This window comes from Cupressus sempervirens, chromosome 5 (genome assembly GCF_028749045.1).
Source record: "Cupressus sempervirens isolate cs-2001-9-10 chromosome 5, ASM2874904v1, whole genome shotgun sequence".
NCBI classification, from domain to species: Eukaryota; Viridiplantae; Streptophyta; class Pinopsida; order Cupressales; family Cupressaceae; genus Cupressus; species Cupressus sempervirens.
Window position 1 is genome coordinate 247,721,229 of NC_143122.1, and position 24,290 is coordinate 247,745,518.

Here is a 24,290-nt window from a genome sequence, read left to right on the forward strand (position 1 = left end):
AGGAGCAATCTTCTAAAATACAATCTATTTAGCTTCATCCTCTTCATCGCCCATCTTTAGTTCCCTCTTAGATTTGGCGGATCTCCTTGTGAACATAGTAGGGGAAGAATTTGTAGGATTTGTTATAATTTCCTTCCCTTTCTTCTTGAGAAGCTCCTCTTGCATAGGTTATTCTTCCTCTACATTCTCTTCTTCATCTTCATCTAAGTCATCTCCCTTATCTTCAGTAAGCATGACATGAGAGCATGATGACTTAGTGTTCTTCATGATTTTTTCTATCCTCTTTCTTCCTCTATTTATTTCTTGGGGTAATTTTATTTCAAGTTCAATCCTGGCCTTTGCCTCTTCATATGTACCAAAATTGGTAGCGTTGGGATCCATGGGTTCATTCCAAAGAGCCTCAATAATAACTTTTCTGTCATCAATGCTCACTTTATGACGCAAAGGTTTTACGCATGCCACTATTGGCCTAACTTATTGAATGTAAACTTTGTCACAATCTAACACAAAATAGATATCCTACTCATAATATTCTACTATTTTCTTAGGTATCCTATATCAACTTTGTATCTTCTCTTTAGGTATCCTATATCTACTTTTTTATCAAATTAATGAATTCATAGCTGAAATGGTTGAGTCACATGACTCATTGACTTATGTATCAATAACTTCATGATTTGGTTTGCATTCTCTGAGTATTTCTGCACCCATCGCTACCTCATTTGATTTTTTATGCTGTCATCTTTAGCATTCATTTCATCTTGAACTCTCCATGGATCATATAGTTCTTGGAAAGATGCCAAAGTTCTATACAAACAAAACATCTCTTTTTATTTTCTCCCTTCCTTATGTGATGTTTTACACAATTTTCTCCAATGCCCAAATTCACTAGAGTAGTGACATCTACACAATGTGTTGTAATCCCAAACAAATATTGATTTCACAATTTGATCTACTAGGTTTTGGTATTTGGTCTTGCACTTTGAAGATTTGTGTCCTTTTTTGTTGAAATTGTGACACTTTCCTTCAAACTTAAGTTTCTCTATGCATTCAATTGCTCTATGCCCATGCTTATTGAAATTGTAACACTTCTCATTGAATTTTGATTTACCATTGCTCCAACACTTATCTTATTTATGACCTATCTTACCACAATGATTGTAAGTAGCTCTTTTAATATTTTAAGCTCCTTGCTAAGATGATTCATCTTCATCTATATATCCTAAACCAAATCAAGTCAACTAATTCATGTTTTCTTGAGATTTCATCATTCTCTCATTAGTTTTCTTTTCAATTCTAAGATCATTTTATATTCTTTCATTCACTATCCTCATATTGATAAGCTCTAGATTTGCATCATGGAGTTGATCAATATAGTTTTCTTGCTGAAGGGATAGTTGATGGATTTCATTGTCTTTTCCTTCTATCTCTTCTTTTTATTTGTCCTTTGGTTCCATGACCTTGCACATTTTGATTAATTGGATTTCTTGCTCTCTTTCCCAATTTCTAACTTCTTCTTGAAGAATAACTTCTCCAGTAGGTCTTTGATTGTTGCATCAACTTTGAATTTGAATTTCTTTCATGGCATAAGTCTTCAATTATTTCTTCAATGTAGAGATTGTCATCCTTTTATGCTACAAGATCTTTCCTTCTTTGCAACAATTGAGAGTGTTGCTCCTTTGCTTTCTTAAGTTGTCCAATATCCAATTCTAGATCCAACTTTTCATTCTGAATAGCCTTTTCATGTTTGTACACCTCCATTTCCTCTGATCTTTTCTCAAGCTATTAAACTTCTAATGTGATAACCAAAATCTCTAATATAAATTGCTATAAATATAAGGTAGGCTAGGTTACTAAGAGGGGAGGGGTGAATAAAGAACCAATTAAACTTTAAAGTCAATTCACAAATTAAACATTCATATATTATTCTGATCTAATTGTGTGCATGAAAGAATGAAAACAATAAAACATTCATAACACTTTGACACAAGATATGGTGACCAAGAAACCTTCCAAATAGAAAGTAAAACTAGGGTGGGAATGATACCCACAAATTTTAGTACTGTAGTGTAAAGTTGGTCTATTAAGGCTTACCAGCTTCTTAATGATGGATACGTAATTTTTATTCTTGTAGTGATTTACCTATTAAGAGTAATAAGAACTATTAGGTCCACCTTGTTAAAGGATAGACAAACATAAAGTGAGTATGCTATCTCTTAGGAGATTTAGAAAAGGATTTTTAGGTCTACCTAATTAAAGGATTTGACTGATGCACATATTAGGATGAATCAATGGATGATCCTTGATCTACAAGTTTGATTTACCAAATGAGATTCCTTGAATTGCAATGATCACCTATCTATGATATACAAGTCTCTACTATACCATAAACTGCTTGTAACCTTCTTCAATTCACACTCACCTACTTCTTACTTCTTCACATACTCATTTATTACTCATTTGGATATGATATAATACATTACATTTATATATCAATCCACTTAATTACATTTTGGAGTTAGCTACAATACCAAATTTAACATAATTCACAAATTCATCCTATTTTTGTAATGTGGGTTCTAAAGACAACTCAATGATGTTCAGACACTTGGAAAACATTATCAACACTTGGAAAACTATGGCACTCGATTGAAGTTGAAGCTCAATCCATAATGATCACTTTGACTAGTAAGAACTCAATTAGCACTACATGACTTAGTGAACATTGAGAAACTTAGTAGATACTAAAACTCTTGGTTGACATTATGATGCTATGTCAACACAAAATTCTCTTCATTAACACTATGAGCTCAGTAGATATTGATATACTTGGTTAACATTACAAATCTCGGTTAACACTAAGATCTTCATCAATTCTACTAGAAAGCTTGGTAGAGTCTACTATGCTTAGGTAACACTGTAAACTATCTCAGATTCTTTAGTAGATACTATGAAGCTTGACATGAATTGCAATCTAATTTTTTAGCTCGGTAGCAACTAAAACACTTGGTTATCACTACTAATTGAATGATAAGTTCAGTAGCAACTATAGAGCTTTGTAGGAATGAAACCAACTAACTAAGTGTTAAGTCACTAATAGAAAAATTTACCTTAATGTCAATAGACACCTCTCAAGATGGGGAAGCTTTATCTTCTCCTCCACCAGGGATGATTAATGTTCTTAGAAAAGACACTTTGTGAAAGGTCAAGGAAGGACCTGATGGTCATTTGACCTAAACCATAAGCTAATAAAATCACAAATTTGAATGAGTAAATTGAAAGTGAACAAAATAAATGAACAATCCCTATATTGAGAGTAAACACTACTGACCCATCAAGCCCATCACATGAAAAAATGCAATAGGTCTCGGAGAAACAATATTTGAATGTACATGTAAAAGAAAATATTTAGACAAATAAACACAAGTTGAGGAAACCAAAAGAAAAACCAATATGGACACTTAGGTTTGATGGTTCCAAATGTTAATTAGGAGTTGGAGTAGATATTGAACTAATTAATCCAAAAGGCAGGTCTTTTTACATTGCATATCATTTCCAATTCATATGTACTAACAATGTTGCATAATATAAATCCTTGATATGCAAACTCCTCTTCACATTATAAAAGAATGTCAAAGATCTTGTAGTTGAAGGTGACTCTTAGTTACTGATTGAACAATTTAAATCGATCTATTCTTACAATGAAAAAATACTTCTTTCTTACCGAAAGAGAGGTTGACACTTGATGGAATATTTTGAAGCCCTAAATGTAAGATCTATTCCATGAAAAAGAAATGTAGTAGTTGATGCTCTTGTGATTTCTTCTAGTGCATTACAACCCATGGAAAGAATGAAACTAAAAGGATTCATAGTGGAACTTATGAATGCTCCATCTATTTCAGATAGCATTACTAACTTTCAGGTCTTCCAAGATTATCAACACATTCTCAAATTTATTATGTGCAATGGTGTGTTCAAAGGACAAGAAATTGATGACACGTTAGAAAAAAAACTCAAAGGAGGTGAACTAGAAGATGAAGACAAGATCATAAATTTGAAAAATAATACTATTCCTATGGGGATGGTGGAGATGGAAAGCATTTTTTTATCAAGATGAGTCACCATACAATACGGGAACTATTGAAGAATAGGCAATAAAATAATCTAAACCTTATAATCTATGCATGGAAGATGACCCTAAGATGGTGGGATTTGGGAAGGCATGTAATTTCCAAGAAAGAAAAAATATGCTCTAGTTAATAATAGAATATAGAGATGCCATTGTATGGAGTTATGAGCAGCTCAAGACATATGATCCTAACATCATCACTCATTATATTATGTTGAATCTAGATGACAAGCCTTTTTCCCAAAGATAGAGACTAATAAACCCCATCATTGAACCCCTGAAAATGAAAGAAGTCCACAAACTACTTTATTCCATGATTATATTTCCTATCCAACATTGTAAATGGGTTGCCAACTTGGTCCTAGTAAGGAAAAACACTAGAGAAATTTTCCTTTGTGTAGACATTCAAAATTTAAGTGAGTCATCCTAGAAAGTTAACTACCCATTACCTTCATTTGAGGAAGTATTATAGATTGTGAATGGGTTTAAAATGATGTCTTTTCTAGATGGATAGTTAGGATCTAACCAAGTAATGGGAGACAAGGAAGATAGATTAAAGACAACATTCATAATCAAATGGGGAACATTTGCATATAGAAGGATGCCCTTTGGGTTAATTAATGTAGGACCTACATTTCAAAGAGCACTGGATGAGGAATTTAAGGGATTTCTAAAAAAACATATAGTTATTGATATGGATGATGTAACAATATTTTGAAAAGATAGGAGTACCTATATTGCTGATTTGAAACAAGTTTTTAAATGATGTCAAAAATTTAGTAGATCTCTTAACCCTAAGAAATGTTTGTTTGGTGTTACTAAAGGAAATCTCCTAGGCCACATCATTTTTGAAGTTGGTATTTCAATTGATCCTAAAAGGATCTAAGAAATTATGAACTTATTTCCTCTGCAAAGTTGCAAAGAGCTTAAATACTTCTTTGATAAGATTAATTTTGTATGAAAGTTTATTAGTGCACTTGTCAAGATAGTTCACCCCCTCAATGAATTACTAAAGAAAGGAACACAAATTATTTGGGCTCTTGAAGTCAAAAAATCTTTTGAGGATATCAAAGTGGCTATTTTCACTACCCTAGTACTCATAAGTCTTGATTATGAGTTTCCTTTCAAAATCTATTTTTTCTCTTTAGAACACTCATGTACAAATATCCTCACACAAAAGAAAGATAAAGAAGATGAGAGACCCATTGCATTCATGAGTTTCCACTACATACTATGGAGTAAGGTATATGCTATTGTGTCAGATCCTATAGTCAAATCATTGCTAATAAAGAATGAGTTTAGGGAAAGAAGAGGACAATGGATGGCCATATTACAAGAGTTTGATTGGGAAATTTAACCAATGAAGCTAGTGACAAGATAGGGATTAACTAAGATGATAGATGACAATGAAGAAAAATCACAATCTCTCAAGTAGACACTAATGGAGGAATAATCATAGATGTCTACTACCAAGTTATTGTATTTTACCTCTTAGAAAATCAATAACCTTAATTGATGAATAAATCCCAACATAGAGGACAAAAAATGAAATGTGAATCCCACATGCTTCAAGATAGAAAAATCTACAAGAAAAACTATGAGGGGATTTATTTGAAATAGTTAGGATGTGAAGAAGTGAGAGAATTACAAGAACAATATAATGAAAAGTAAAACACTAGAAATGGATTGGTAGAGGCTACAACCCACCAAATTTTGAGATTGGGGTAATTTGTGCCTATGATTTTAAAAGACACATTTGAACATGTATGTTCCTTTCACATATGCCAAACCTATGCCAACAAAGAAATAAAACCAACTATGTCATTGCAATGAGTATTTGAGGTTTGCCCCTTTACCAAGTGGGGGCTAGATTTTATTGGGCCTTTAAACCCAACATCATCAATAGGACATGTGCTTTTCCTAATGGCTATAGATTATTGCATGTGGTGAACTGAAACTAAAACTTTTAGAAATTATACAGAAAATGTGGTCACTAACTTCCAAGAAGAACATATTGTGACTAGGTTTGCAATGCCATTCTTCCTATTATTTGATAATGGGTCATCTTTTGCATCAATTCTTTTGACTCAAGGAGATTAAAGAATCAAGTCATAATCAAATTCTCATCAAATTATTATCCCAAAGTGAATGGTGTGGCCAAGTCAACCAAAAATAATTTGATTATAGTCATAAAACACTTACTCATAGAAAATCCAAAAGATTTGCATACCTAGTTGAAATACACATTACACATAGACAATGCCAAGATAAATAATTATTTGGGAACATCTCTATATCTACTAATCTATATTCAAGAACCAATATTCAAGCTTAATCTCAAGATTCTAGACTTAAAGTTCATGAGAGGATGCATTGAGGATGCTGACATTTTCTAAATTAGATTGATGAATCTTTTGCAATTAGATGAGAAAAGAACAACAACATAGAACATATGTCAAAACATTAGGATGTCATAAAATGTTGGTTTGATAGGAGAGCCCCAATAAAATCTTTCAAAATTTCAGACCTTGTTCTTCTTTGGGATAAGGCAAAAGAAAAAATAGGGAGTCATACCAAGTTTCAGTGCTTGTGGAGCGGGACTTAACAGATTGTAGAGATTCTAGGGGAAAATAATTTTAGGTTAAGTACTTTATAAGAGGAATTAGTCTCATTACTAGTTAATGACCAATCTATAAAACATTATTTTGAAGCCTAATACAAAAAAATTACAAAAATAAAGTTGTTTATTTTCTTTTAGTTATGTCTTTACCTTTAGTCGTGTCTTTTCTTTACATTTGGTATGTTTTTCTTAGTTTCTTTTTTAGTCTAGGGATTAAGTGTAATCAAGATTTCTTCTTGATGCATAAAAAAGACCATCCCATTTGGTTTCAATTTTAGGGAAGATCTATTTCCATGTTAAATAATTTAGAAAACTTTATTTCTCGTACCAACTAAAATACAAGTGTTTCTTGTAGTCACAAAGGACTTCTTACCTTAATGTAAAAATGTAAGATTGATTACTCTCAACACTTTACAAATTAAAATTATTGATCATTTAGGTTGTCTTCAAATCTAGGTTGCTAGTAGAAAGGTATCATTGAAAACTTATCAATTTGGATAAAGAGTCTCTTCAAAGAACTATAAAGATCATCTTAGGCATGAGAGTTTACCAAAAAGTTCATTAAAAGAGGAACACAAGAGTAATCTAACTAGAAATCAATCTGGAAAAGAAAACCAATGTTTTGGCCACACAATCTAAACATGTTTAAGGTGGAAAAGGAAAAAAAAATAAAAAAGTCATAAAGGTGTCAAATATAAGATTCTAGACAATTGTAAAAGGTATTCAAATATAGCGATAGAACTTCTGAATCACTATCCTATTCTGTACAATCAACAAAAGACTTCAATGAAGAATAAAGAATATTACCAAAGAGGCAAAGCAAGAAATTGATAACTCATTAAGAGCCCTAAAAAAAATTCTCTTGTCTAGTCATAGAGTTATGGATAATCAAGTTTATGGGGATTTCCAATGTTTTCTCTAATTAAATGAAATATTACTTCTTTGTTTGTAGAAACTCATGATGAATGGTACCTTAAGACATCAAAAGGAATTGGAACACTAAGCACACATTGAGCCTAAAAAATTCAAGATTTTGAAGTTTTGGCTTCGAAAGAACTTAAAATCTACTTGTAGTAACTAGAATAAAGTTGTCACTTGACATGTGTTTGAAGAATTCTTGCTCATGAAGAAATGCTTTTTTCATTTCTTCCCTTTAGTCAGGGCTATTTCTTGTGGTCTCCAAACACATGCTCCATTTTTTGAAAACCCTCTTGAAGCACCCAGTCAAGTGTCTTGGTTGATTAGGACCTTCTTCTAAGTCTAGATCAATCCCTGATACCCATTTTGGATATCACAAGAAATATCCAAGGGACATAAATTCAATTTTTTGGCCTCATCAATACAAAAAATGTGCATATGTGCACTAGTAGACCATGCACACATGCACATGTATTTTGAGTGTGCATCTATGCACTCACCTCCTATTGAGGATGTGCACATGCACATATGTGCATGTGTGGACCCTCAGAGGTGCACTCCCTTAGAGGTGCACACAATAAGATCCTGACCTATAAATAGACCCTCCCCCTACTTAAATCCTAACGTTTATCTTCAAACCCCTCAGCTTTGCACCCTTTACATATTTTCTCCTCCACAAATTTACATCGTTGAACATGCCATCTACCTTAACCAAGGTAGAAGACTTTTGAGGATGCACACATGCCCACATGCACATGTGCACACTTTGAGTAGATGTGCTAGTGTCCTCAAACACTAAAAGCCCCCCTCCCCCCAGATAGTGTCCACTAAATAGATTAAGAGTGTATTTGTACACTTATATAGGTACACTAGGTATAGATTTTCACATTCTAGGCATAATTAGGGGTTTTTAATTAGTTTCTTCTATTTTCAACTAGGTTTTCATTAGTCCAACTCATAGTTTAGGGTTGTCATAATTTTTTCAACTTCAAGAATAATGATATCTCTCTTTTGTGTAGATATAATAGCATCATCTTCATCCTTGATGAGAAAAAAGATAGCAGCCAAAATAGTTTCTTTGAAGTATTAAGGACCACTGAAGAAATTTCAATTTCAAGATAAACATTCTCAGATCCAAGACACTAAATTGGGGCATATTGATTAGAATTCTTTTCTATTGTTATGTAACAAACTCAAAGAGAGGTCATCTATGGTGTTAGCATTGAATCAAAATGAGTTGGTTAACACTACTTGTCGCCTAATATCAATTCAATCATCTAAACTAATCATGACTTTGGCACATCACCATGTACCGGAAGAGAAAGTGGCCAAGAGAGTGACTAGAGATATGGTCTTGGACATTAGACCTCAAAACATTGAGGTCTTACATATTTGACAAGTAGATCAATACCTTTAGATCACCTATAATGACAAATTTAAATGGTATAGGGAGAATGAGAAAGAAGCCAAAAAGTTGGTATAGGGGAAGTACTTGATTGGAAAAACACTTTTGGGGAGGAGAAGTGGAAAGGTAAATATGACTAGACGCTATATGATAGATGATTTTGCCTACTCAATTTTTCTTCTAAGTAGAGCCATGAGCCTTCCTACAACTTTTCATCTAGAAACATGGATGGTCTACTTCATAGAAACAATTAGAATGGGCAAGATGCGTATTGGTTGAGCCATGATACATAGCAATAATATGGATGAGAAGCTGATTTTGCTAAAGAAAGATCCTCACTTTTATATGACCTCCTACATGGTGTATCTCTTAGCGGAAAGACCCACAATTTTATTAGGATTATACAGGAAGGGAAGTATGTAGATTGATCCAAATGTCTAGCCTTATATAATTTATCCATAGTTGGTGAAGAATGAACTCCCACTGTAGAGTAATTAATATAGGGTGGTTAATGATGGGTTCATATTTTCCATCATTTGTTTCATTTATGGGGATTGTGAAAAAAGAATATTAGTAGAAGAAGTAGCTCATATAACATAAATTGGAGAATATTACATCTGATTCAAGAAATTTATATATATCCAAGTCAATGGTACCCTCTTGTACCCAAAGAAGTTCCCATGATATCCATCAACTTGATTCTTGTTTTGGTAGATAACAAGAAAACTATTGATAAGAATTAAGATGGCATATCATATTAAGTAAGGAATTTTCAATTTTGAAATGTTCACTCAATTTCTAATGAGTATTTAAATGGAGCGACCTTTCACCTTCAATGAAGATATATAAAGAGGCTCAAATCAAACTTAATGGAAAAAGGATATGGACATACATCTCATTTGTTGAGATTGCCAATTTTTATTAGATCTTGTAAATGGAGTGTATGGGCATACATCTCAACCATGAGATTTCGTAACTCCTATCAAGTTCATGGGTATGCATCTCATTAATGGAATAGACCGACTTTTATGAGCTCAGACACACAACTCCTCCATGATTTTTTCCAAATTTTATTGATTTGTAGGCATACATCTTAGTTATGACATTGTTCACAATTATATGAAATTTTATTTAATATTATGAAAATATTGAATTCTTGATTTTTTTCATTATGTGTTTACAATACCATTATTTCTTCCTTTTTTATTTTACCCCGAATTGAAAAATGATTCAAATGAACTAGCTTCTACTTATGACAGGGCGAGGAAGAGACACAAGAATACTTGGGCATGAGAAATCACCATTGAAGCCTTTGAAGTCAAACAAAAATAATATATCTCTACATTTGATTTATAGTGGGATCAATATCCTCTTGAGGATTACCACTAACATTAATCATTTTTGAACAATACCGATATGATTATGCATTTGGTGGGAAAGAAGTTCATGCCTAAATGAAAACTAGAAGATCATTGGATATTTGCCATAGATGACTATGATGTCTGAACTAGAGACTATTGTAGGATGAGTCTCTAAATTGTTGAAAGATTACTTAGCATGGAGATACCTCTTAAGGCATAGAACAAGGATGCCTCTGAAGTTATGGATCCTTTATACAATAGGGATAAGATACATGAAAGGTTCATTATGAAAGCATAAATTGGATGAGAGGAAAGGTTCATTATGAAAGATTGTTCATTATGACAAACAAGGGCCTCTTGGTATTCCTCTACCGCCATCATATGATATTTTGATAATGGATCCTCAATTAGATCAAGGATTAATTACCCTACCTCTTTTGATAGCCAAACCTAAGATTCAAACCTTAGAGGAAGGTGAATATGTTCAATTATATGAAAAGAAAGTATTTGACAAAGGGAAGATTATGGAATAAATGAAACAAGATCCTCCCAGTGTAGAGGCTAGATCCAAAACTCAAGTTGACACAAAATCTCACTTTGAAGTTGTTCCTCAACATGAGAAGGCTCTAGAGAAGAGTGATAAGGGAAAGAGAATAGCATCATAACCCACCTCTTCATCTTAGTATATGTCACCAATGGGAACAACACCATCATGGATAAAGGAGCTCTTATTTTGATAGAAGAGACAGATAGAGTTGATAGAAGAGGAATGCATGGAAAAGTTGATAAAAGTAGCCAAAAAGCTTAAGACACACAAGGGTGATGCCAAAACACTTGATTTTATAATTAAGAACTAGAACCAAGAACTCCTAGGACATATTTCCATCCCAACTCCCTACATAGATATAGAAGAATTAACTCCTAAGGACTATCAAATAAAGGAGATAGTATAAGGGAAGCCCACAATTAATATAAGAAAACTTTTGATCACCATGGGCCTTAAACAAGTTTTCACACATCTTGACAAACATGAATGCTGATTTTGATGCTCAAAAAATGGAATTAGCCCTTGAGAGGATACTTGAATGACGTAGTGGGTCCTATAGACCCCAATAATCCTGAGATTTCTTTTGTAGCTGCACTAGGTAGAAAATATGCAAGACAACCAATGGGGGATTATTTTTGGATACTTGTAAGATGTGGCATCATATGTTTGAAGATAAAGGAGTACAAATAATAGAGGGTAATTTTAACATTCTACACCACATACAAAATAATGCCAACAAATTGGTTTCTATTGTAAATGAAGACTTTTGGATGATGGATGAGGTAAATACCTGGGCCACTAATTTGCAATTGCTAGAATCTATAAAAGGGAAAGGCTACAAAAGTTGATGAAGGTTTATATAGTTGAGGAGTTAAGATAAGCTAGATTATTGGATGGAGAAGATATCACTAGGAAATAAAATCATGGAAGGCCTATATGAGGATATTCAAGAAATAAAGAATAAAACTCAAGGAAAATTTTTGGAAGTGGACAAATACTACAATGTTGCAAGCCTAGAGATATTTGAAGATGAATCAAGAAATTAAATTTCCTCATTATAGACAGTAGTTCAACAATTCAAAGATTTATTCAAATATCTTTGTCTAAAGACGATGTTACACAAGTGTTCAAACTAGAAGAAGCATTGTTTGAACCAAACTCCAAGCTAGAGGATTTTGTTGATATTAGGATCAAAATAAGTAACTATCTCTAGGTGGTATGTAATAAGTATAAGTTAATATATTTATTAGACAATAAATAAGTTTAAAAGATGGTTGAGAAATTCAAGAGCAAGTGTCTAGACATCATTTTGGTATTAAGGGAGAGAAAACCCAAATGCTAGAAATCAAGTTTTAACACTTGGCAAACATTTTGTGTTTATTGGTCCTATCACAAAGGTGCACTTTTTGAAAGTGCAATTTTTTTAAGGTGTGCCAATTTTTTTTGAAGAAGTAATGCATTGACAGTTAACTACCAGTTGCTATTTTTAAGCATTTCATGCATCAAAAATGCATTTTGATGGCAATTCAACTCTAAGAAACACATAGAGAAGGCCAAGCTTCCATTTTTAGAGGTCTTAGTGACCCCCAAATCATCTTATGACTTCTCTCCTTGCCTCTTCTTCTTATTTTATTATTTTAAGTCATGTAAAGACTCATATGCCCATTAATTGATATAAAGAAGAGTGGAGACCTACTTAGCACCATTTAGAGAGTTAGTTTGTATGTAAATAGCTTTATTTTATTAGTTTTTTAGCATGATTTAAATTAGAAGAGCTCTCACTCCTAACACAAAAGGAGAAGAGGATTTCTATTTAAAACATAGATGTAATATGTATTCAAGGTTATTATTTTGATGTAAAAATACATATACTATTGGTTCTCTCACTCTGAGTAGAGTAAATTTTTTCGAAGTGTATTATTTTTGTTAATGCATGTTCATTAATTGTAATGGAGCTATTGGTTTTATTTCATTGTGATAATTGTGCAATCCTTTCATTTTGGTTTTTGGCTTATGTTAGCAAATTCTGATGTTGTAACAAATTGGAGAAATGATCTGTATTTTTCTCACATGGTGTTTTGTCTCGTGTGAGTGAACTTTCTATGGCTTCATGATTTGAAGAAACATGAACCATCTTTAGGTTTTTATTAAAGTTCTCATCGATGATTACATCAATAAAGTTGAGGAAGAACTGCTCCTAATTTCATTTGTTACCTACTAGATCCTTTTGATAATTTAATTTGAAGACATGTTGTTACTTTTTTTACGTCCGCTAGGAATTTCCCTTTCAGTTATTTTCTTAAAATCTCTTGTTACTCTATCTTTGTTATTAGCTTTTCAAATATTTGGTTAAAATATGAATTCATATTGTTGCATTGATTAGAAATTGCATTCATCATAAAAATAGAAAATACAAAAATATATCATTTTGTGGTTACGTTTCAGCAAAGTTGTGTAGAATAGGTAGGAACTAGTAAAGGCCTCCTCATGAATATTCACATTTATCTTCAATTGAGTTATCTAGTAAGTTCAAAGTCGGGAATCTAGAAACTTGGATTTGTTCATTGATCAAAATTTTCAAGAGAGATATTTGAAAATATTTATGTAAAAATTAAGATTTGTGCAAAAGGACAAGGTATGTGTAGGATCATGGCCAACCAAACTATGCCCTTAACTGGTAGTGAAAACCTAGCAAATCAAGGTTATGTCAACTTGATGCATAATTTTATAGTAGTTATGGATTTTATATCAAAAATTTGTAAAATAATAATATTTACGAAATTGGATGTAGTTTTTATACTACTAGGCCTTATTGAATGTAAAACAAAATTGATTAGTTAAATTTTTTTATTTTAATGTAGTAATAAAAAAATTAGGACAAAAATAAGTAGTAGGTGTATGTCAAACAACCTTAACCAAAATCAAATGATAATAGTTTCTAATAATATTCTAGATATAAGAAGTACACTCATGCTCAAATGTGACACATATTCTTGGGTTTTTTTATTCCAAATTTATAATTAATTATGAATTTTCAATTATTCTATTTTCAGAATAAAAGGACCCTATGTCTAACCACCCTAACTAATTAAAAAAAATTCAAAATTAATTATATTTTTTTCCCTTATAGCAGTCAAAACATAGAATGAGATGCATCTTTTGGATTTCAAAAATCTTATACCATTTGAAAGTTATAGTTATTTTTCAATCAACATGTCAATAAACACTTTGTAGCTAACTACATTAGAAAATAAGAAATAACTATTTACTAAACTAATAATTTTATAGACATTATATTGATGGAAAGCTGAGAATGTTCTTAAGAAACCCTTTTCATTTCATCAAATTTGGATGAAAAAAAATATCAGCTACATGGTTAAAGTAAAAAATGCACAATAACAAGCCAAAAGTAAATATTTAAGACGTTTTTGGTGTTGACCATGAAGGGTTGAAATCCAAGGAAAAAAAAAAAAAACTAATTGAGTAACCAATAATATCAAGTACCTACTCCCAAACTGGATAGCCATTCTCAAATTAGATACCCAATTTTCCCAAAAAAATATAATTATTAAAAAATAAATTTAAAAAAGATTTTTTTTTTTTTTAAAAATCTTTTTAATAATACTATGACCCCTTTCTAGAATCTCTAGTATTTTTTTAAGGCTTTAGGACCCTTAACGATACATATAACACTTCTAAAGTATCAAAATGGATCATAGGGTACCCTTTGACACTCTTTGACCCATTCAATCACAATATGTGTGTTTATAGATCCTAAGGCCCCTAACCACATAAATGATGCGATCTAATAGCTCAAAAGGGGTCATAGAATACTATATGATAGCTTTTGACCCATCTAATAACATTAAGTGTGCTTAAGGCTCATAGGGTACTCTATGACCCCTTTCAACTCATCTAAACACATGATATATGTTACTAGGACTCATATGAATGTATTTTATTTTTTAATGGGTGAAAAGGGGTCATAGATAACTTTACAACCCCATTTGACCCATTCAAACACATAATGTATATCCCAGGAACATATGTTGTCATATAATGGGTTGAAAGGGGTCATAGGGAACTCTATGACCCCTTTTAACTCATTTTAACACATTACATGTATGTTCAAATGGGTCCTACAACCCCTAAGAATGTATTTTCTCATTTTATGGGTCAAAAGGGGTCATAAAGAACTTTATGAACCAACTGGACTTGCTTAAACACATATTGTATGACACTAGGTGTTCTAGGAACCCTAGGAACATATTTTGTCCTATTATGGGTTGAAAGGGGTCATAGGGTACTCTATGACCTTGTTCAACTCATTTGAACACATGATATATGTTAAGAGGATTCCTAGGACAGCTAGGAACATATAACCCCATTAAACCCATTCAAACACATGATGTATGTCTCTAAGGGTCATAGGATCCCTAGGAACACATTTTGTCATATAACAGGTCAAAATAGGTTATCGGGCACCCTTTGACACCTTTTGACTCGTTCAAACACACAATATATGTTCTCATTTAATAGGTCAAAAGAGATGATAGGGAGACCTATGAATCCATTCAACCCATTCAAAGCCATGATGTATGTCCAAGTATGAGTCCAAGAAACCCTAGGAACATATGTTACAATATAATAGGTCGAGAGGGGTCAAAGCATACCATATGCCACCTTTGGATCCATTCGAACACATGATGTATGTACCTAGGGGTCCTAGTACCTCTAGGAACATGTGTCATCATATAATGGGTAGAAAGGGGTCTTGGGGTACTTTATTACCATTTTCAATTCATTTGAACACATGATATATGTTCCTAGGGGGTCCTATGATCCCTAGGAACATCTATTCTCATTTAATGTGTCATAAAAGACCATAGGGCACCCAATAACCTCATTCAACCCATTCAAACACATGATATATGTCCCTAGGGGTTTTAGCAGCACTAGGAACATATGTTATCATATAATGGGTTGAAATAGGTTATAGGTTACTTTGTGACCCCTTTCGACTCATATGTTCCTAAGGGCTCTAGGAACCCTAAGAATATATTTTCTCATTTAATGGGTCAAAAAGGGGTCATAGGGCACTCTAAGACCCCATTCGATCCACTCAAATGCATGATGTATGTCTCTAAGGGTCATAAGCTATCCTATAACCTCTTTTGACCCATTTGAACATATTAAATATGTCCCTATCAGTTCTAGGATGCCTAGGGACATATGTTGTGATGAAATGTCATATGCTATCCTATAACCTCATTTGGCCCATTTCAACTCATTCAAACAAATGAATTAGGTCCCTAGTGAACTTAGGATCACTAGGGACATATTTTATTATGAAATTCATTAGACATCATCATAGGTTATCTTATGAACCTGTTCAACCCATCCATACAAATGTAATAGGTCCTTAGATGTTCTCAGACATCTAGGATCATTTTATTCATGAAATGCATTCAAATGGGTCACAGGTTATCCTATGACCCATTTCAACCCATTTGAATAAATGAATTAGGTCCTTAGGGGTGATAGGATGACTAGGGACATATTTTATCATGAAATACATTAGAAGGGGTCATACGTTATCCTATGACCCATTTTAAGCCATTCAAACAAATGAAATAGGTTGTTAGGGCTTATAGGACCCCTAGGGACATATATTTTCATCAAATATGTTAAAATGGGTCATAGGTTATCATGTGACCCCTTTTAACCCATTCAAACAAATGAATTGGGTCTCTAGGGGTACTAGGACACCTAGGGACATATATTGTAATGAAATGCATCAAAATGGATCATAGGTTATTCTATGACTCCTTTTGACACATTCAAACAAATGAAATAGTTCCCAAGGGATGTTATGACCCCAATGGATATATGTTGTCATGAAATGTGTCAAAAGGGGTCATAGGTTATCCTATGATCCCTTTCAACCCATTTAAACAAATAAAATAGGTCCTAAGATCTCTAGAGACATATATTGTCATGAAATATGTCAAAAGGGGTCATAGGTTATCCTATTACCTAATTTGAGCCATTCGAACAAACAAAATAGGCCCCTATGAGTCCTAGGACCCATAGGGACATATGTTGTAATGAAATGTGTTGAAAGGGGTGATAGGTTACTCTATGACCCCTTTCAACCCATTCAAAAAAATTAATTAGGTCCTAAGGGGTCCTAGGACCCCTATGGACATATGTTGTCATGAAAGACATTGAGAGGAGTCATAGGTTATTCTATTACCATTTATACCTATTCAAACAAATGAAATAGGTTCCTAGGGGTCCTAGGACCCCTAGAGACAAATGTTGTAATGAAATGTGTTGAAAAGGGTCATAAGTTATCCTTTGAACACTTTAAACCCATATGAACAATTATATTATGTCCCTAGAAACATATTGAATGGGCTCATACGTTATCCTATGACCACTTTCAAAATGTTGGAATAAATAAAATAGGTCTTTAAGGGTCCTGGTACCTCTAGGGACATATGTTGTCATCAAATCTATTAAAAGGGGTCATATGTTATGCTATGACCCCTTTTAACTCATTTGAACAAATAAATTAGGTACTAAGGGGTCCTAGGACCCGTAGGGACATGTGTTGCCCTAAAATCTATCAAAAAGGTCATAGGTTATCCTATGACCCATTTCAACTCATTTGAACAAATGAAATAGGTTCCTAGTGCTCCTAGGACCCTAACAGACATATGTTGTGATAAAATGCATCCAAAGGAGTCATAAGTTATCCTATGACCCCTTTTAACCCATATCTACAATTATAATATGTCCCTAGGGGTCCTAGGAGCCCTAGGCTCATATATTATCCTTAAATGTGTCGAAAGTAGGCTTATGTTATCCTATAACTCTTTTGAATGCATATGAAGAATTATAACTTGTCCCTACTAGTCCTAGGATTGGTAGGGACATATGTTGTAATGAAAGATGTTGAAAGGGGTCATATGGTATTAGTTTTAGTAAACCACATGAAAAAATATGCTACCAGTAATAGTAGGACCCCTAAGGACATACATGTTGTGTTTTAGTGGGTAGAAAGGGGTCATAGGGTATCCTATGACCCCTTTGGATCCATTACATGACTACATATGTTCCTAGTATTCCTAAAACCCCTATGGACATACCTCTAATATTCCAATGGGTAGAAAGGGGTCATAGCTTATCCTATACCCTCTTTTGACTCATTAAATGAGAACATACATTCATAGGGGTCCTAGGACCCTTATCATCATGTGTTCGGTTCCAATTGGTTAAAATCCTATACCCCTTTTGATCCATTACATGACAACATATGTTCCTATGGGTCCTAGGAACCCTAGTGCAATACATGTTGTGCTCCAAAGGGTCAAAAAGGGTCATCAGATACCTTATGACCCATTTCAGCCCATTACATGATAACTTTGTTAGAATATAAAGTCCACCAATATAATTGAATTAGTGATCCAACTATGATCATGTTAGAATTATCAACCTATTTAATTCTTAACCATAACAAGATACTCATACACAATAACAATAAATATGTTAACTAGGGCAACCTTTGATTAGAGGGAACACCCTAATGGGGATGACACCCAGAAGATGATGTACTAATATAAATATCTCTTGTTAGAGGATGGACCCTATAGGAGTCTATGAAAAAATTTAATACGTATCAGTCCCTATTAGGAGACTTTGAATCCCTATTGAGAGAGTCCAACCCTGTTAGGATTCATAGAAGGTAGATGGACCCACTATCTAAATAGCTTCATGGAAAGACCAATGAACCAACTATCCAAATTGTAAGAATTTTCCTAAGGGAAAAAATCACCTCGGAACTAAGTACTCAAACACAAGCACACAGTAGACCAAAAAGAGAGAGAGAGTATGATCAGAATGATAATGTCATAATTAATGCAATGTGCAATGTAAAAGTACACTAGGAGTGGCTGTATATAAAGGCCTCTGAGATACATCTAGAATGTCTCATAATTAGCACCATGATGTGTCATACAACCAAGCACATGTCCACCAGATATGGGTTATCCTCCATTAAGCACGAAAGTAAGTGCGGTGATGTGAGGATAAGCCTATAAGGGTGTGACACACAAAATACTGTTGTAGACACCATGTGCTAAAATAGAGTTGCATACTCCTATGTTGTCTACATGACAACTCAAAGAGGTGAGAAAACCCCTAAGTGTCTCACAAATAAAAATAATAAAATAATGCAAAATAATTAAATAATGCATAAACCTAAGTAAACTTAAGTAAGTGTAATAAGTAAATACTTATTTACACCAACACCCCCCCTTAAGTGCAACTTAGGGGAATGCCCTTAAGCTTACGAACTATGATGAAGATGCATAAAGGGTCCTAGTTACTAGGCCATGTTAGGTACCCATGTACATAATGAAAATGTGTTCTCTCATAAAGCGGGGAAAGAGGGAAAACCTCATGCGAAAAACCCTCCCCTAAAAAGAGAGATAAGTAAGGATGCATTGATGGATGGAGTAATCAAGACCCCCCCATTACGACATACATCCAGTATATACATAAGAGAATGAAAGAAGGAAGAGAGACAGAATAGGCTCCCCCCCCAAAAGAAGAATGCCAACAAGTGAAAGCTACTCCAATGAAGAAGCTGGTCCATGAATGTAGAATGGTGTTCCTCCCCTTATGAAGAAACAAAGGCAAAGGTACACTCCTCAAGATGTATGGTCTCCTTGAAACCTGCTCAAGTATCCCTGTGCTGATGTTGAAGTTCACCCCTTCCAACTGTGCTAAAAAGAACGAATGTAGATTGGTCTGTTGAACCTATTCCACTGAACCATCTAGATCTCCTCTATTGACAAAGAGAACTCCACTAATTGTTGTTCATAAGGATCCACAATCACACCAACTTGTGAAGATTGATCATGTAGAGAATGGACATGAGGGTCAGAGTGAGCCCTCACAACAACTGTAGAAGAATCACCATCAATGAGAAGATGTAGGTCTTCAAGTCTATCTCCCAAGTCAATTGAAGCTGGAGCTAGAAGATGAGATGTACCATGTTGTGATGGACCTTTCACTATGGCAATGTAGGCATGTGGACTGGACTGATGTGACCTCTCACTGCAACTATCAATAGAACTCCACATGTCTGAACCTATTGAAGCACTATCACTGGTGTCACTATCAGTTTCCACTATGTATGATGTGTGGAGAGGAGTAGAGGACAAGCTGGGAGAACTTTATTCAAAGTGAACATCCTTCTCCACAAAAATCTCATGAGTCTCTAGATCCATCAATCAATAAGCCTTCACATTGTCTTCATAACCGATGAAGGTACAAGGCCTAGGTGTTGATGCCTTGCAACTCTTGGAAGATAGGTTAGCCAATGCTAGACAACTGAAGACTCTAAGGTGACTCACAATGGGTTTTCTGCCGCACCATGCCTCAAAAGGTGTCTTTCTATCTAAGGCTGGATGAGGAGACCTATTAAGTATGTGAGTAGCACTACTAAGGGCTTCAACTTCTAATGTAGGATCAAGAGACTTTGCTTTAATCATGCAAGTTGCCATGGTCTTGAGAGTCCTAATCCTCATAGCTACAACATCTGTCTTGTGCAGACTGAATGCTAGTGAGTTTTGAAGATCAATCCCCTCAATTCTACAAAAGTTCTTAAGTCTTTTGTCGACATATCTGTTCTCATTTTCCACCCTTAGTACCTTGATGGATTTCCTTGAATTTTGTTCAACATGAGCCTTGAAGTCTTGAAGCTTATGAACCACTTCATTCTTATGATGAAGGAAGAAGACCCAAGTGAATCTCGAAAAGTCATGAACACATGTGAGTATGTAGCAGCCTTGGCTGGCTGAAGTCACTGCAAATGGTCCTGCTAATACCATGTGAACTAGCTGAAGAATAATTGGAGCTCTAGAAGACTTCTCTTTATCATACTTATCCTTGAGATTCATATCCACTAAACAAGATGAACATTCTCCCTTAGAAAATTTGATAATAGGTAGACCTTTGACCATGCATTTTGAGAAAAGTTGCTAAAGAGAGCGGAAGTCAAGATGACAAAATTGCTCATGCCATAAGTTGATTTGAGTAGCAGTGTGTGTTAACAAGGCTTGAGAATGACTCTTAGGCACAAAGTGGGAGAAGGAATAAAGCCTCTTGTCATCATTGAATTTCCCCACTGCTACCAATGAATCATCTTTGAGACTTCGTACCATCACTGAATCTGGAAGGAACTCAACTTTATGACCATCTCCTAGGTGAGTGATTTGGTAAACTGATAAGAGATTGGAGCTTAGATTTTGAATGTAGAGAACATCTTTGAATTCCCCGTCTTCCATTTCCACATGTCCTTTCCCTTCAACTTCCATTTTAGTCTCATCTCCCACGAAGATGTGTGGTACCTTTGAGTGCTTCAATGAAGAAAAGTCTTCCTTTGAAGAACCCATGTGGTAAGAGACACTTAAGTCAAGTATCCATTCTGAAGAACTTGTGTTTTCCATAGGTGCTTGACCTTTACCCTTTGAAGAGGTAGGAGTAGAATCCTTGGAAGTACCTGGCACTTGAATCTTGTTCTTCTTGAGTAGATTTTCTAACTCATCGATTCTTTTTGTCTTGCAATGATGCTCATCATGATTTGGCTTTTTACAGTATGCACAAAAGAGTTTGTCCTTCTTTTCATTACTTCCTTTCTTGTTTGAAGAAGAACTGCCTTGTTGAGAGGAGGATTGTTGTGTCTTAGATTGTGTTTTCTACTTCCACTACTTCTTGTTGTTGTTGCTTTTCCACACTTGAATTGATTTTTGATTATCACTAGCCATCAAGGTTTTGGTCTTAGATAACTTGAGAAGTCCAAAATCCACCAAGTGAGATTGTTCAACAATCAACATGTCTACAAATCCATCAAAGGAAGGCTTCTGGTAAGCAGATCCCATGGTTAACTTATGAGTATTAAAACTTGAAATGAAGTTGGCATACTCAGAAGCTAGCTTCTTCAAGATGTGATGAATCAACCTGTCATCCTTCATGGGATTTCCACAATCCTTTAGAAGTACCCTATACTCATTGACTTTGATGATGTAATCTTGAATTATGTCATAATTCTTAGGATCCAAAAGAAGTAGACCATCTTCAATCTGAAATCCCTTCTCTTCATCCACTTTACCATACAACTATTCAAGTTTATCCCAAGACTCTTTAGATTCAAAAAAAATTTTAATGTGAAAGAGAAGATCCCCATGTACACAACTCCTAATAACACCTAAAGCTTGTCGGTCTTGATTTTGCCAATCAATGAGTTCTTTAGCATCAATAGGTTTGGTAATTGTACTATTAAAATAAAGACTATATCCTTTTTCCATTAATCTACTCCATGCAATATCTTTCCATGTAGAATAGTTGCATGAAGTTAAAGGATGACATTTAAAAACCATGATGCAAAAATAAAAAGAGCACAATAGAGAGACACAAGAAACATAGTACACACCCCCCCTTTTCACTCAATCAAAAGACCCCCCCAAAAAAGATGCTTTGACACTTTATAAGTAGTGCATTTACAATGGGCCACTTGTTGAAATGAACAAAGTGGATTTTCTGATTTTGCTTCTACAACTACCTTATGAGACTGAAATCTATCACTTAAGCACTGTAGCTTAGATTTGCAAAAATTTTGAAAAAGAATCAAAGATTTACAATGCCAAAGAAGGCCTAATTCTGAAAGTGATAAATTTTCCACACAACCCTAGAATATGACTTTAGATCTAGAAAGTAGACAAAAAAATACACACTTTCAAAAAAAATACAACCTAAAAAAGTGAGTAGATGTGCCCGTATAGAGCTTCTAAAGTTGCAAAACATAGGATTATGTAGGTACAGTCACCAAAAAATGAAAATTCTACAAAATCTGTGTACCAAAACCAAAAAAAAAACCACCAATAAAAAATATAGGAAATTTTACCCAATTTCAAAAAAAATTGCACCTAAATCAGAGTCTGAATGTCAAAGTTATGGGCTCGCAAAGTCAAGCTAACAAACTGAAAAGCAATCTAAAGAGGGGTTTGGAGGAGAAAATGTGAGTCTAAATTTGATGTTCAAATGACCGTCACTGTAGTTGTAAAATTCTTGGGAATGATAGTCAAACAATTGTCAATTTTAACCAAAGGAAATGATGACATCAGCAAAAAATGCCTTGGCTGATGTGGCTGATGACTGATATGTCCGTACTAAACAAATAGTAAACATGTCAAAAAGTGTTGATGTGTCAAAGGCCAGCTATCCACGGGTGATGTGGCTATACTGGGTCTGACATGGCAAAGTCCTGCATGTCTGTTGTGGACACGTAGCAGATAATGTTTTGTCTATGAGTCCATGAGCAGAGAATGTGTAGGTAGGAGATTAAAACACCATTGTGCAATGCCAAAACCACCCTTAATGCACAGAAGGACTATCAAGACAGAATATATTATCATGATTCCCTAACTTATCGGCCAGTTAGTAGAGTATGGGAGTTGGATGGCATCACTGGAGAACACTATTAGGGAACTGCCGAGAAATTAGGTGGGAGCCAGGAACAAGCCTTTGTGCATAGGTGAGAAAATCCTTCATAGCCAAATGCTAGAAAATTGCAAAACAGCACCAAGAAAAATAGAGCGTGTGGTGCCAAAATGGATTTGCACGCAACCGGTAGTGTTGAAATTCGCTAGTTTTTTGTGTAGAATAATCCCACATTCGCAATGGGTTAGCGCTTTGCGCTATATAAAAGGAAAGGGCCACAGAAGATAAAAGGAATGAAATGGATCACCGATCTTTGAAGGCGCTTCATGCCAAAAAGGTCATCCATTGTCGTCAAGATTTGGGCCACTAGCTAGTTTGGGGGTTTGCCAAATTTTAGCCACTGGGTTTAATATGTGGCCGCACTGTGTATAGTGTGGAAACTTGTTGGTATGACCACTCTGCAATTAAAATCCCAAATATACCCTACAACAGATAAAATATCCTCCAAATGGTAGATCCAGAGTGTCAATGCCTGGGTCTACTAAAAAAAATTTCTCTGTTAGAAAATCAATTCGAAAAATAATTCCAAAAATTATAGAGAAAAAATAGATCCAAAAATTAAATTATAGATTTGAAAATGATGACCATACCCATACCGCAAATCAGGGCTCCGGGTTTTGAGTTGCAAAAAATATTTTGCCTCATGTTCGACTTTGGGCCAAGGTAGCTGAGTTTATAGTCAATTTTCACCGGTTTAGCATTCTAGACATAGTGGTGAGGTCAAATCTAGCTTTAGATGC